Raw genomic sequence first — 15851 nt, forward strand, 5'->3', positions numbered from 1 at the left:
AAAATATATCCTAGGGCAGAAAGTTTGCTGAAGGCATTTATTCCAGTGAAGACTTCCTTTTATTGGTCTTCTATGCAGGAGCCAGTTCCAGCTTGATTGTGTCATTCAGATTCCTTTTTGCTTACGCTGAGATGCTTTGGGGCAGGGACGGTCTCTTCTGATTTGTTTACACAGTGCCTAGGACAATGTGGTCCTTGTCCCTGGTGGGGCCATCTAAGCCATGCTGTAAAGCAGATAAGGGGTTACTGCAATTCTGAGGATAGGTCAGGCTGCAGTGTGGCTTCTTTTCTGTTCCTTTATATCTTCTGTCTGGTGAAATCATTCTTTATAAGTAGAGTGGTGATGACCATTAGTAATGATATGTTATAGAAACAGACTAGAGCAGATAGTATAACTACCATAATTTACAACTTGAGATATAACATTGCTGATTTAAGCTCTGGACAAGATACGCTGCTTATAAATCTTTTCACCTCTATTCCAGGAAGACTTGTTCTTTTTAGGATAAGTATCTGGTGTGTGTAACTTAAGAAGTGTAGAGCAGTTTTTTCTTTATTGCAAACTTCATCCTGTAGTTAGGATTACAGTAATGGGTGTTTGTGCCTAAATACCAAAATCTTCTTTTAAACATAATAAAATTATTTTCTATCTCCCCCATCCAGGCATGCATACACCAAGTGCAAATTTGCAATTTCAATAAACAAATTGCCTGTTAGTGGCCAAAGGCTGATGTAGTGGCAAAGCGATGAATCCAAGATGTAATTTTTGACATCTTTCCTGTTTGTTGGGTTGGCATTCATCATGCTGTTGTCTGTTTTTGCATCTGTGCGAATGTTATTGATAATCTTCCTAGTATAAGAATCAGTCCTTAGTCCTCTGTTCTTCCCACTTCAGCCACCCTGAAATTCTTTGTTGGACAACAGAAGAAAGCCTGTAGCTTGGTGCTGGCCTGTAGGAAAAGGTAAAGTATGTGTCACTGTGTTTTTTTGTGCTTTTTTTAGATTTTATTTGTAAGGAAACAAAAGTAATTGAAAGTATTTTGAATTCTCTGGTTCTTCTTCACCAGTGTACCGAGTTTCTGTGCTGACCACTTGCCTTCTGAACACATCTGGGAGTTGTTCTGCTTAGGTGGTGTTGCAGAAAACTTTATCTCTGAAGTTGTGTGCCCGTGACCAGCACCCTGCCTGCCACGGGCAGAGGTATGGGTTGAAACACAGCCGCTCACTTTGATGTGCAGTGCAATGCCGGGACCAATCGCTGATGCTGGAGAGGAGTGTTTGAAGAACATCTGAGAGAAAATGGGGCTGAGGACTAGGGGGAGAAGTTCAAATCAGTGTCAAAACATTTCCAAGATTTACTTGGATTGATGGGCTTCTGCTGATTCATTAGTGGATCTGCCAGTAGGGCTGCTGCTATGTTAAAACACAGGCCTGCCTGGCCTTGGATGCAAAAGCAGGAAATAGCCTAAATCCAGTTAAGGGCTGAGTTATTACAAGCTTCTGTCTTGGCCTAATTGGGAGCAGCAGTGGACTCCACAATATACAGGCTAAGGGAGTGTTTGAGCTTTTCCTGTAAAACTTCATGCGCAGCAGGGGGAAAAATGTGCCAATTACCGTTCTTTTAAATTATAATAGTCAGCTGTGAAGAGAGCCGTGAATGAAGCCTTGGTGCTATTTGGATGTTGTTTTAAAGGAGATGGTTCTGTAACACACTGAGATTCAGAGAAGCTTAGGTGACATTTTGATCAACCTCCACACAAAGGTGATGCAGCCCGGGGCTAGAGCTGGCAAACGCTGTCCCCTTTTCCAAACACTGTCCCCTTTTCCAATCTCAGATGAAATTCGACTGCTACTCTCCTGCTGTAGTCACAAACATGTTTCATTAATTTCCATCATGGACTGCTCGGTAACTGTTCTCTTCAGCTATACACTCCGGTGGATGCCTAGCCCCTTGGCTCACGCAGCATGAGTTATTTCTGGATGGATGGCAGATTTTTTTTTTTTTTACGGCTTTTTTATGAAAACTAAATGACTAGTTTGAAATAGATCGTGCAAAGCATTTCAAGATAATTTCCAATAAATGCTGCGTCTTGTGGAATACTGATATCTGTAGGACTTCTCTCATATGAAAATAGCTGGAGTATCCTGTCACCATCATATCAACAAAGGCAGCAAAGCCAACACTTCTATTGGTGAAAGCATTTGCTAACAATTGATTCTAAAGCTTGATCAGCTCTGTCAAACCAAAAGAAAATTTTGATAGATTAGTTGAAGGTAGCAGTTTTAAAAAAAAAAAAAGTTGTAAACCAATCTAAGGCATTGTGCTTGAAGCATTTAAAATCTCATCATGGATGTTTGAAAGGGGTGATTCTGAGAGGAGGAACCATTTTTACCTTTTTTTAAAAAAAAGAGTGGGCTGGTTGAAGGGCTTAGATCAGTACAGAGCAGGAAGCGGATTTAATTTGGCAGTTCATCATGGTGTCAGGGTACAGAAAGGGTGCTGCTGCTTGAGAGGTGCTTGGCATGTATAGACACCAAACTACTGAAGACTGCAAAGTAGTCTTATGCAAAGAGAGCACTGCAGAAACTGTCGAACAAGTTGGGATGTCTGAGGACTGTTACTGCTGTCACTGGATGGTGGAGTCCTGCTTTTCAGGTTTTTAGAAAACATTTTATATGGCATGGCACTTACGGTCATGCTGATAGCTTCAATGAGTGCCTAAGACTGAAGCTTGTAAAGCTGTGAATTCTGTCTGATCATAAATCACTTTGCTAAGCGTGTAGTGGCAATTACTGCTCAAGATCAAACATCTTTGACAAGTGCCTGTTGGAAAGGAATTACCAATAACCCTCCTGGTTATCCTCAGACCAACGTTTGTTCTTTAAATTGGTAGTTATTTAAAAAGCATTGTACGTGGATTCAGTGGAAGAAGAATGCAGCATACCCAAGAAAATGTTCAGAAAAACTTTCCTTTTAATCAATTTAATATGATGAAACTAAGTAACAGGACACTTGCTATGGAAATATTCATGGTTGGAGTAACAGTGATCCTGTTATTTATTGCTGCTTGATTCAAAAATGTTTTTGAAAGATTGAACCTCAGGAGTAGGGCTGATCAGGCTTTGATTTGTAACTGGGAGAAATAAAACTCAGTGGTTTTGGTCATCTTGCATGTAAGCAACCAGCTGGGTAAATTCAAAACAGGTCAGGGCTCATGAACAGACAGGAAAAATTGGCTTAAAACCTTGTTTTTATAAATCATCCTCAGGATGTGGTGACTATATGGAGTTAGTGTTAGCTGTTCAAGATGGCTACATTTTCTGGGAGCTGAGGTAGTGCAGAAATAACATCTGTAATAAGAACCTCTGCTGTTCTACTGTCTTCTATAGCTTCTATCAGTCAGGTTCTCCCTTGCTCCACTGACATTGCATTCAGGTGCCAGTGCTGAAGTAAACCAAAAAATTGCATCCTACCCCATCACTGGGAGGCTGATTGCCTCTCCCAGAGGCACAGTGGTCAGGAGGTGGAGGTAACTGTTGTATTCTGCTTCCAAGCTGCCCTTCCCAGCTGCGATGGACAGCTTTTTGGTTTGGTTTTAGCATGGGAAAGTTTCTTCAAGGAATGATTGTGTGAATGCTCTGAAAGGAGAGAGGAAGTTCAGGAGGGAAAAAGTGATCTGAACAGAGTCACAGGAGAGATTTGCGGAATATGGGATGAGGTAGATGCAGAGTCATGGGAGGACAGGCTACCTAAGAGTGACTATGGGACACCCTGCAGAGGGCAGGGAGCAAAACAGCCAAGCCTTGGACACAATAAGAAAGCATTGTGAAGGACCAGAGTGTACCAGGGAGAGCTATTTGCACCTCAGACTCCATTGCCTGCTATAAAATGCAGCAAAGAGCCACAAAAGTAGCTTGAATGCTGTGGCTTTAGTATTTGCTCTTGCTTTTTGTTGGAGTTTCATGCTGATGATATGGAAAATGCTGCATTTCTCACTGTTTGACCCTTTGCTGAACTGCAAGTGTCCCATGTGTGAACATGGTAAAGGTGGTATTGTCTGCGAGCAGTGCCATCAAGGCAGCTTGTCATATTGTTAGGGAATTATAAACTGGATGATGGGTTGTAGTTGTAACACATCTAGTTTAAGATCTTTGGGGTCAGACTTTCCCATAAGACCTGACAGAACTGAAATGCATGTTCCTTTTCAGCGTGCAGCTTTTTATTTTCTTTCTTAAATTTTTAAATAAGAAATCTCTTGGTACAAAAAAAAAAAAAAAAAAAAAGGCCACAAAGAAAGTGCTCTTCTGTGGCTGTCTTCAGCCTGTGATGTTTTTCCCAGGCTTGGGAGCAAGCCAGTGTCCACACATTGCACTTAGGCAAGGCCGTGTCTTGTTAGTGTTTTGCAGATCAAAACATCTCTTCTGCCATTGATTCTGAACTCAAGGGATTTTCCTGTCTGTAGGAGGAGAGATGAGCTAGTCCTCATCCTGCTCAGACTCTAATGTAAATGACTTTCCTTTGTTGGTCAGCATTTGTTTTTTACCCCAATATAATTGTGTTAGTAACAAGCTGCCACATCCTTTTGTAGAGTTGGTTGCTTCTAGGCAAAGGGGCGAAATGGATTTTTTACAGTGGGAAAAAAAATCTGTAAGGAGGCTTTGAGGTCCTTTATAATAAGTGTGAAAATAGTTTATAATGTAGACTGTAAGTCAGCCAGATTTGACCCCAGACTTTTCTGCTTTCTCTGTGAGATTCAGATTGGGCTGTTAGTGAGGTAACATGAAAACACCTTTTTGCAGTTGTAATTCCAATGTTTCTTGAAAGACTTACAGACAAGTTTGTGTGTGAACTGTTCTGTTTTTCTTTCGGTTGAGCAGAATTTCGAGCTTCAAGGGCCAGTATGTGTATATCAGTCTCTTTGCAAGGTAGTGTAATCCTCACTGATTTTTTTTGAGGAAATAGCCTGTCTTTCATTCTCAGTAAATAAAATAGTTTAGCCAAAGGGGGAAAAATGTAGACTTTCAGTTTAAAGAGATCTTTATTTCTGTTATTGCACACCTATAATTAACAACTGGTGGCGTAGCTGTTCTAGCTTTTACAAGTAAAATGCTTGTGCTCTTGATTATCTGACTTACAGTGGCACATCAGGCTATTTAGTCATTGTGATAAAATGAATCGAGTATCATGGCACTTAAACCTCTTGAATACTAATGGATTTAAAGCACAGACTTTTTGAAATGGTGCCCACACATCCTCATGCTATTCATCCTGCTTCTCTGGCTCTGCTCTCTTCTAACCACTGATAGCAATGCTCAAACATCTGGACGTTTAAGGAGGGGAAAAAAAAGAGGATGCAGCAAAAACACAGGATACTACACACATAATTTAAAACAAATACCTATGGGATGAAAGGAATGCCAGCAGGATGTAGTATAGCATTATTTGCTCTAGATGTTAAGGTTCTCCTGGAAAATTAACTTAGTAGCCAGCTTTCAGGATAAACATATTTTGCAGTAGGGGGGCTGGGGAGTTTTTTTTTTTTTTTTTTCCTTCACTTGTTGGCTGCTTGGACCCCTTATGAAAATCATGAAAATCTTCAGCTGCTGAAAGATTTAAGGCTGGTCGATGCGGGGCTCAGTCTGCTCTTTCTCTGCAGTGCTCTTAGCTCTCCGCTGCCACCCTACTCATGCCTCCCATTGGGAACAGCTTGAATGAGTCTTCACAAAAAGTGCATTGGGTTGGTGGGATGGGCACGGCTTTCTTCTTGGGCTTCCTTAATTCTTGAGATTAACAGTTGTTTGCAGGGAGTTGTGTGCAGGCAGCTATCCTTTCTTCTGTGCAAACCTAACGAGAAAAATATAACCATATGCACCTTTTAATAATGTAACTGACTCAAGTTACTTTGTTTGAGCTGATTACTGTAAACAGGACAAGGAACCAATATTTACTTTTGCTTTAATCTTTTCCTGGTGATTCATAGGAACTGGCAAAATTAAGCAATAATTAGGATCTTATTCCTGCATAAGAAAATTAATACCATTTAGCATATGGTGTTTCTTTGGTTAAAGGAAGGAATCTGACTTAAGAAAATATCTCAAATCTTCACTTCTTGGTGAAATTTGAATATTACTTCTGACTTTATTGTGGTCGCATCTGTTGGAGAGGGTGCATGTATGCATAAAGTACTCTGGATGTATGTTTTCAGAATCATAGGATAAAAGTTGGTGTATAAATGTGAATTAAGGTATCTGATGAACCACAGCTCTAGGGCAGGGATGAGGGTTTTTGGCTAGGGCAACTTACTCCTCTTCTGAAGGTGGTGGAGCACTGTCTATCCAATCTTTCCTTGTTTAATTGACCTGGGTGATCTAAATGCTGCTGTACCCTGTTGTATGGCATGCACTTCTTTGGTCACACGTCACTGTGATGGTTTAAAGGATGCACAGTCATACAACAGATTTAGACTTGTTTAAAAAAGAATTTCAGGATCTTGTCTAAGAAAGACTAAACAAAAAGAGCCAAGGGCTGAAATACTTATAGAGCCCTTCCAACCAATGATCACAAGTGCTCTTGCAGGGTAGGGCAGGAAAATGCAGAGCCAGAAGCAAATATTGTTGCATGATGAAGCCTCAGTACCCTTCACATCCAGGAGGAACGCTCATGGACTTACTCCTGTGATATGATTCCCGTCCCTGTGCTTTCTCTAGATTTTTCTCAACATCATTTTGTTGTTGTAGTATCACCTCTTGAAACTTTTCCATTCTCCTTTTGCAACCTGGACGTTCCAATTTTACACTCTCCTCCTTTCTTTTCAATCTCTTCTAAATATCTTCAGTCTTCTACTCTTTTTTTGCTCTTAAAGGCATTCTGATGATATTTCATGGAAAATTTGGCTTCTAACCCTTCATCTGGCCATGCCTGGAAAAAAAAGATCTACATTAGCAACTGGGAGTGCTGTCAGTGCTGTGCTCTTGGGAGATGATGCACTCAAAAAAAAAACATGCCAAGAAAAGATTAGTCGAGGTCATGGGCAATCTAGCCTGGACTTGTCTGGGTCAAAACATGCCTCCTATTTTGAAGTGCAAGCAAAGTATCTATTTTTAATGTCTTTCCAAGGCAAGGATGTTTTGATTTGCATCATTCCAAAACCTCTCTAGGCCATAGGTATAGCTAGATTCCTCTGATCTGCCTGTGGCTTCATAAAGGTGGTAGATAGGTATCCATTGTGTGATGCAATTAAAACCCACCTCCAGCCCATTTGCTCTGTCAGTGCAGTTCTAAGAATCAGCTGCTTATGATACTATTGCCTTGCTGATAATGAGTGATTGATTACTTTCACTTCTTTTTTTTTGAATGTTGAAATGTAAAATATGTCACTTGAGGATCCCTTGGAGCTAGGAACATGTTCGATCACATCTGCTGGCGAGCAGAGGCCAGTGAGATGTGTAAGGGGGAGTCTGGCCAAGTGTTCAGGTGCTTGCTTTCACTGCTTATTTGTTCTGTCTGAGATGAGAAATGGGGGATTTCTGAAAACCTGTTCCTCTTGGTACTGGGCTGCTGGGGAAGGGCTTCCTTCCCCCCCCCCCCCCCCCCCCGACTTTTCCTTGCCTTTTTCTGACGCTCCTCACCTTCTCTGTCTCGCCTTGGGGATAAAAAGGGGCTGGAAAAGAGAAGGACTGAGTGATGTGAGAGGAATGAAGATATATGTAGGGTTAGGCAGCAATTAAAATGGGATTGTCTGGAGGGTGGGAGGGAAAGGAGGAAAACTGCTCATTGCCCGAGTCCTGGTAGTTTTATTAACTCCATTGACATACTTAAAAGGCCTGCAAATACTAGTTTTGAGCACCTGTGCTCATTCAGTGGATTACTAATTGGGGCCTGTGAAGCAGGTTTGTCACTCAGGGCTTTTGTTCACTTGTAACATCATCATAAACCTATGTCTGAAAGAACATATTGTTTGTCTTGTTTCCACTGCTCTCAGTATACCCAGCCCCTTTCCTCGGTGTCTCAACATGGGAGCTGTTTCAGCTGTGAAAGTTGTAGCACCGTGAATCAAGAAGCAGCAAACCCGTTTGGATGAGATTTCCTGCAGATTCCCCTCTGAATGCTGGCAAAGACTTATTCACCGCATTTTAACCTCTTCTCATTGCTTGCAGATAAAGGGCAATTTTCTCAGGTATATGGCTTGTTTGATGCCAAACAGCATCTACAGGGAATTGTAGGACTTTTTTATTTTGATGGGTATATATGCAATTAATTGGTCAAATTGAAACTGAACATTATGGTTTCATTTTTATTAGACATACAAATAATCGTTTCTGTTTTTCCCCTAAAAGAGTTCTGATCTGCTAATTTTCCTGCCAATAAACTCATCTACTGGATTATTCCTGGAACACAAACAGACAACTTCATAAGCTTTATGTAAATTACTTCTTTTAATTTGAGCGTATTTGCATGAAACAGCTTTTTTTTTTTTTTAGTGCACTTCTTTAACCAGAAAAATAGCTGCTTGCCAAGCTCCACCTTGACCTCTGTTTACCTTTGAGGGCAGCCAACCTCTCTTTTCATCATTTTATGCATTGAACTTAATGGCTTCTGGCTGGTTCAGCAGAAAACGTCCAGTTTCCTGAAAAGCAGCTGGAGAGGCTGTTTCTGCAGTACCATTCATGCTTGAACAGACATAGGAAGTATTAGAAATCTCACTCAAGCTGTTCATGAGGCTTCTAGCTCTGTTTTGCAGAGTTTTCTCGACTTCTGGGTTTCTATCCTGAATCAAACCTCCAAACATCTTTTGAAGCCTGCCTGTCCTTACAAGAAAACTTAGTACAGAGGAGGTTTGTTTATGAAAGGATATATTAGACTCCTTCATTTGCAGCCAACAAAAGCAGCCTCTCTTCCTGGCTGCTGTAATTGATTTTTATTTTTTATTTATTATTTTGAAGTTAAACAAATCATAGATTAAAAAAACCCTCCAACCAATGACTCTAGGTATTTTTGCCACATAGTAAAAATAGAAGTACCAGTGCAAATGAGAAGTGAACCACTGAAGCCTGGAGCATAACGTTGCTTGCAGACCTTTTGTCCGTGCCTGCTAACTTGTTCATGAGTACATCTCTTTGCAGGCTCTGCTGCTCTGAGTCTGGTATTGAAACCAGCAGTGGTAGCAATACCTGAGTACAGAGGAAGCTTGCAGACATGTAAGAAACACACAACTTGTTTTGATGCTGGTATAATAAGAGTATCCAAGTGAATATAATAAAGATTGTTTTTTAAATGGACTTTTTCTTTCCCAGGAAGAGTATAAGCAAAAATAATGTCATGGCTCAGAACAAACAGATAATTCCCCTTTTGACCCCAATTCTTGAACCCAGGAAGACAAACAACATTTAAACCTACTTAAGAAAACACAAAGCGTTTCATTCCCTCTGAAAAGTTTCAGCATAACCTAAACCTCATAATGTTTTCAATCTGGTTAGACTTCAGCTACGTGTCAGTCGTTCTCCTTTCCCCTTTTATTGCACACAGCACTGCTGTTGGCAGCATTTAATGAATATTTAAATGTATGTGATGAATAGGTGAGGTCACTTAATAACAGAATATGAAATGTCTTCCCGACAGAAGAAACTTCTATTCATGACAACACCATTAGGGGAGGGGGAGAACAAACCAAACCACCCCCAGAGCAGCCATCACCCTTTCTTTGCCATTCAGTTTGGGCCACTGTTTCTTCAGAATATAATTAAGTCTGTAGTCAATACCTGGTTTGATTTTTAGCCTACATACATTCACAGTTGGGTTTATGCACAACGACAGGCATCGGCTCCCTGTGGATTTCTTACTTAGGGCAGCAGGGTGCACTTCTGAACCAGTGATGGCAAGATACTGCACATCTTTGAGACCAGAATGCTGACCAGGAAAATGAATAGAGGTATCTTGTGTGCTAAAACTTGCTTCTGAACGGATGCACTTCCTTTATTATTCTGAGCCCATAACTTCACACCATCTGGGCAGAAAGCGATCATTTTTATTCCATTTTATGACAAAACTTTTAAAATTTACTAGTAAGGAGAACTTCTTTTTTTTATAGGCCAAGAGTCTTTGAGTTATACAACGTTCTGTATTGCCAGTTGCTAGATCATGGAATTAATGTAGAATTATATGCATCGTTTTTGCATGTTACAGTGCAGGCAAACTTATGGTACAGTTCATGTAGAATCGTAACTTTTTTGGTATTTAATTATCAGTCACTTGCCCAAGTACTTAAATAATGATCTACCTGAATGTTATTTAGGTTTCCTAACACCTGGTACCCTTCCTAAAGAGGTCTTAACTCTTCCTTCCATCACCCCAACATGCCAAGTAATGCAGGGAAGATTTAAGAAATCCCTACTTCAAGGAAACAGTAAATAGTTAAGCATTCTAAAGGAACTCATAAGATCATAAGAATTAAGGAAACAGTAATAATAATAACAGTAACTAATGAGTTATTTACACTGTAGACGTGGGCTGTTGCTGTGTTGAATTCCAGTTATTAGCTTTGGGGACAGAGCACTTTGGAAACAGTCCATTAAGACAAGAGATTGTCTTATTAGATATTCACATGGCAGTTAAAATTGCATCAGAACGTTAGCCACTTGCAATTTTCAGTCAAATGGACTTTTTAAACTTTGACTAACATGTTTTTAGTTCTTGCTGCATAGCAAGATAGAAGAGCTTGAAACATTTGTTAAAAATAATGCCCCATTCACACTAATTTCAAGTTGTTCTGTGTGTGATTTGAAATGGCTATGATATTCAACAAGTATTCCCACTATAATGAGAATTTTAATATTCCTTTATATTACCATACTAGTTAGTGCAAGTGAGGCAAACATTTCCTTTGTTAACTGAGGCACATGAACAAATGTTTTGAACCAGCTGATCTTTAAAACTTCTGATGCATTTCAGAATTTTGTGTATTTTTTTTTAACTGTGAAGGGAAGGAAAATAAATCAGACAGATGTTCTGCTTGAATTAACTTTATTTTAAAAAGATTTAAATGTCATTTGTACTTGCCTTGAAGAAATTATAACCTTCACTTGAGAGAGGGTGGCTTATTCCATGGTCTACAATTGTGGTTCAATTCAGTCTCATTAACTAGTTTTCTGAGAGTTCTTGGCTCTGAACTTTATTTTTTTAACACCTGCCACTTAAAAAAAAAAAAAAAATCTGAAAAAAAATTCTTAAAAAAAAAATTGATTCTGAAAAAAGATTATTGAAAAGTACGTTGGGCTAATGCAGACGTGGATTTTCCAAAATGACACATTGGTAAGGTCGCAGTGTTCAGTGAAGCTGCTGTGGATAAATTAGACATTATAATACCAGAGCCAGTCATTTACAACTGTCTAGTGAAAACAAGATAATAAAGGCAGAGATCAAATTACCTGGAAGTCTGTGTTCTGTACTCCTGTCCGTGCCACACAAATAGTGTCACGTATATTACAGCAATTCCCTCAGGAATGACAGGAAATACTGTAATATTGAGGCTGTGGCAACAGATAAATGCTGCTTGCAGGGAGGGATGCTTTAAGGGCAGTGCCATGTCTGTTTGCTGTAGGAGTTGATGAGCATCTCTGGATATTGTTAAAATTACAGTCCCGGCACTGCCAGGGCTACATTAGGAAGCTTGTTTTGATATGTTTAGAGAAATACTTAAATTTAGTTAATCTGAAGTGTCTGACTTCCTGCAAAGAAGGAAAGTAAGAACCCCCACCCCAAATTTCTTGTTGTTTGACGTGAAAAGAGATGCTCTTCAGGCCGTCGAGGTGCTGGTGTTGGTTGACTCGTTAACATTTTGCTGTGTTTAGGTATAGGTGTTTACTAGAGAAAGTCAGGTACCCAGTGCCTGCCATACAGAAGTTTGTACATAAATTGGTGTTCATCTTTGTTAGAATTTAATAAGAAAAGGAACAAAATGGGCAGTACCCACAATCTTTTGGCATATTCCAGCATGTTTGAGAAATGTTACTGTTCTTGAATTGAAAAGTCCAGGGAGAATCAGGAGGGAAAGAATGGGGTGTGATGCGTTGCCATTTTTTCTACCAAAACAAAAACCTGTTCATTCACCCCTTTACCAATGCTTAAATGTTTTGATGTAGTTCATGTCCTGCAGATGCTGCTCAGCAGGACTCCTTTGTACGTACAGAGCGTTATCACTTTCTGTAATACTGTAGCAAAACCCTAATGATTAGTTGGTAATCCTGTGTAGGAAAACATAAGAATAGGTGAAGAAAATGTGGTTGTTAATAGCCTGGCTTAGCCCTTCTCTCCTGCACCTCTCTCTCTGGGGTAGAGATGGTGTAAGGTGTTCATCTATGTGCTGTTCTTAGTAAAATCAGAATGGAGACCCCTGTGCAGGATTAGGCTGCGTGTATTCCCTTCTTAATCTCCCCTAACACCATGTAACTGCTGTTCTCTCACTCTAGAAGAAAGCTTAAAAATGAGCTTTGTCCATTTGCCATCTGCTGCTTTAAGACGTGGGGAATTCTTCCCTCAACATAAGAGTCCCGAATAAAGTACAGCTAAGTGAAAAAAATGACAAGGCCTTTTTTAATTATCAGTGTAAATGGCTGGAAGGCTGTTAAGCTCCTTCACGTTTATGTGGTCTATGTTGTGTATCAAATGTTACATACTAGGAACAGGCTCTAAGTTGGCTGACTTGCATGAATGTAGGCATTAGGCTAAAAATTGTGGAGGAAAAGTAGTATGCTAAACTGGGATCAGTGAAAGTAAAAGCTTTCATGCTCTTGTGAGGTCTGACTTAAATATTTGTCTTCCTTTTTCCTAAGGCTGAAAAAAAAAAAAGTAGCATAGCCTGTGGAAAATATCCAATATATGGTTTCAACTTAATCACTGCTAAAAAAAATTCTTAGCAATGGATGCTATTACATTGAGGGACTAAAGGAGTTCTTCACTGGGCTACCTATGGAGTTAGAATAATTTTCTGTTATTACTTTGTATTTATAAGTCCAAAGCGTAGCACAGGGCAGTCTAGTAATTCCAGTGGGAAAGCAGTGATTGATTTTTGAGTTGGATAAATTGAATTTGATAAATTATTCAGACTTGTGATGAAAGATTTGCAGGTGCAGTAACTAAGTGGTGAAAATGCAAGGATTGGTTTTTATCTGAGAAACAACAGAGGAACGATAGAAATAGTATTCCAAATGATAGAAATAGTAAATAACGTGGCATGCATAGCTGATATCCGCCAGTATTATGTGGGCAAATAGAGACTTAAAAGCTTTTGTAGCTTTAAGCAGACTTTGAAATAAAATAATAAAAATTCTCAGTTTAAGAGATTCCTGAGGTCTAGAATGTGACTAACGCCTTTGAGAAGGTCAAGTAACATACTGGAAAACTTTAGACTTCACTGTTTGATGTCATTCATTTGGAAAGTCTTAGAAGCTGTTTTAAAGTTGAAGGGACTTTTAATGGGCCAAATGAGAAAACACTTGGGGAAAAAAAAAGTTTAACTGTTTACCTGCTGAAGCATAAACCAAAGGATGATGAAAAGCCAAAATAAAATAATAATTAATCCTTCCAGAATTATTAAAGCTCTGAAGAAAGCTGCAGAGCTTGGGGAGCCAAATTCAGGAAGCAAATCAACCACTGATATGCCCTACAGGCTAGAAAGAGACCATAGTGTGAGATCTCGATATCTGCAGCGTGTTGCGGGCTTTCCTTGTGTCCTGTAATTGCCTCTGAGGGTGCTGCACAAAGTGAGGATTTCAAGCCTAGGAAGTGGTGAAAAGGCGTTACAAATAATGAGGCCTCCCCCACTACAATTAGATACAGGAGATTCAGATCATTTAAGCTCCTCGTAAATTGCAAAATGCAGTCACTTAGGAAGCTATAAATAGGCAAAAAAAAAAAAAAAAAGTGCCTAACAGGAGACATTTAAAACATCGTATATTATGGGTGAGATTCCAGAGTGTGCTGCCCAGGAAAGACACTTTCAGGTGAACATAAAAATCCCTGAAGTGCTGATCCCAACGTGTAGGCTGCAGTAAAGAAGGCAAAGAGCGTCACTGCCAGAGGACTGCGGTGTAAATAAGGGAGCTGCCTCTTCCTTATCTCCTGCTTGGAGCGTGAGCATGGGGTAGCCTGCTCAGTGTATTTTTGGCAGGAGATAGCCCCCCCCCCGCCTTAATGGGATGTGAAGGAGATGAATCCAACTGGCACCATCAATCTTGGAGGTGTTGGTAAGCATAAGGAAGCTAGGACCCTTTTCCCTGCAGAAAGGAGACAGTTTTATTACTTATTTTCAAGTGCATTTTTCCCTAAGTGATATAGGTGCCTGTTGTGAAACGAGTTCATTTAGATACTGCAATGACTGAGGGAACGTAATCTCGATGGGAGAAGCAATCTGAGCAGGCTATTCTATACAAACCTGATCCAAACCAGCTGTACGCTAGCTTTAAATAATTCAAAGTAAGGTTTGATGTATTCACCCACAGTGCACTGTGCAAATTCAGGCTTCCAATACAGTTGCCCAGGCAGTGTTGCAGAAGAGCTGTTTGGCAGGTGGAAGTTAACTGCTTCTCCAAACAGTGCATTCCTTTTCCCCCTCTTAATCTTGGCCTTCAGCCGCCCTCACTTACCAAGTCCCGTGGTAATCTTTTGGGTGCAAGTGGTGTCGCTGGACTAAGTGCTCCTGGGCACGAGGGTGGCTCTCCAGGGCACTGGTGGAGGAGAGGGTGGGTAGGAAAGGGGATGCATGTCTGTTACTGCAGCTGCTTTCCCAAACAATTGCAGAGTTGATGTTTACATCTAGCTTAGAAAAACTTGCTTTCCAAACTTTTCCTTTTCTGTGTTTTGTTCCCAAATTCTAATGCAATAGCTAAAAGCAAGTTCAAGGCCATTATAAATGCTGCAGGTGAGGCAATCCAACGGACCTAGCTAGGTACCTCCTGTGCTGACAGGTGTACCGCTCATTTTATTGGCACAAACTGTATCTGAGCCCATTTGATGGACAGTGCTATAGAGGATTGTACCTCCTTCTGTCTAAGCGGGTGCACTTGACTTTTATAACATGCTCGTCACTATGATATCTGAGCACTTTCTTTGCATTGGTAATTTTGGGGCTTCTGCAAATGTACAGAATCTTTATTTTTTATTTTTATTTTTTCCATTACTTTTATCCCAAAGGCTACTACCTGTTTTCCTATACCAGCTGGGGACATCGCTATGGATTAGCACCCCTACCCCAAGCTGGAGGGGATGGTTTATTCAGATTTCCTTTCTTCACAGCTGTGCAAATTCTGCAGTAAATGGCATAAACGTTATACAGCTAAGTATTTGTGTGTGTTTTTGGTGTTCATGTATGCAGACTAGAAACATATTGCTACCTGCAAATTGTTCACATACTTTATTCTGGTACAGAAGTAGGGCCCCTGCCTTGGAAGTCTATTTTAGAAACACTTTATACGAACTCTGTAGTATGGTTCTCAGTTTTTCTCCACCCTGTCTGTTACAGCTTTGTGTGCAATCCAGATGCTGAGCTGTTGTTAGTCACATATCAGGGGAAGAGCAATTGAATGTGGTGTGCTGAGGGTTTCATATGTGACTTGTCTGATTCCTGATCAAATTATCTGACTCTGAGAAAGAAAAGACTTTTTCCAGTCTTTGGAAGGGCTGCAATTTCCCCTGGATCTAAAATACAATGTATTTCAATTCTTATGCACGTTGCTAACAGTGATTTCAGTAACTTTATTCTGGTGTTAATCTTTTTCTTACTTCAGTGTCTACATATATGTGATGCTTACAGTTGTAAGGATCTGTCACCCTCAGTGTTGATACAAATAATAATGAGA

At 40.1% G+C, this 15851-nt stretch overlaps 1 long non-coding RNA gene across 1 annotated transcript in view; it reads left to right on the forward strand.

Annotated features, from left to right (window-relative positions):
* LOC118172096 overlaps positions 1-15851 on the forward strand; it is an 86756-nt gene that overhangs the window by 14873 nt on the left and 56032 nt on the right. The window lies entirely within an intron of this gene.

Source organism: Oxyura jamaicensis, chromosome 10, assembly GCF_011077185.1.
Source record: "Oxyura jamaicensis isolate SHBP4307 breed ruddy duck chromosome 10, BPBGC_Ojam_1.0, whole genome shotgun sequence".
NCBI lineage: Eukaryota > Metazoa > Chordata > Aves > Anseriformes > Anatidae > Oxyura > Oxyura jamaicensis.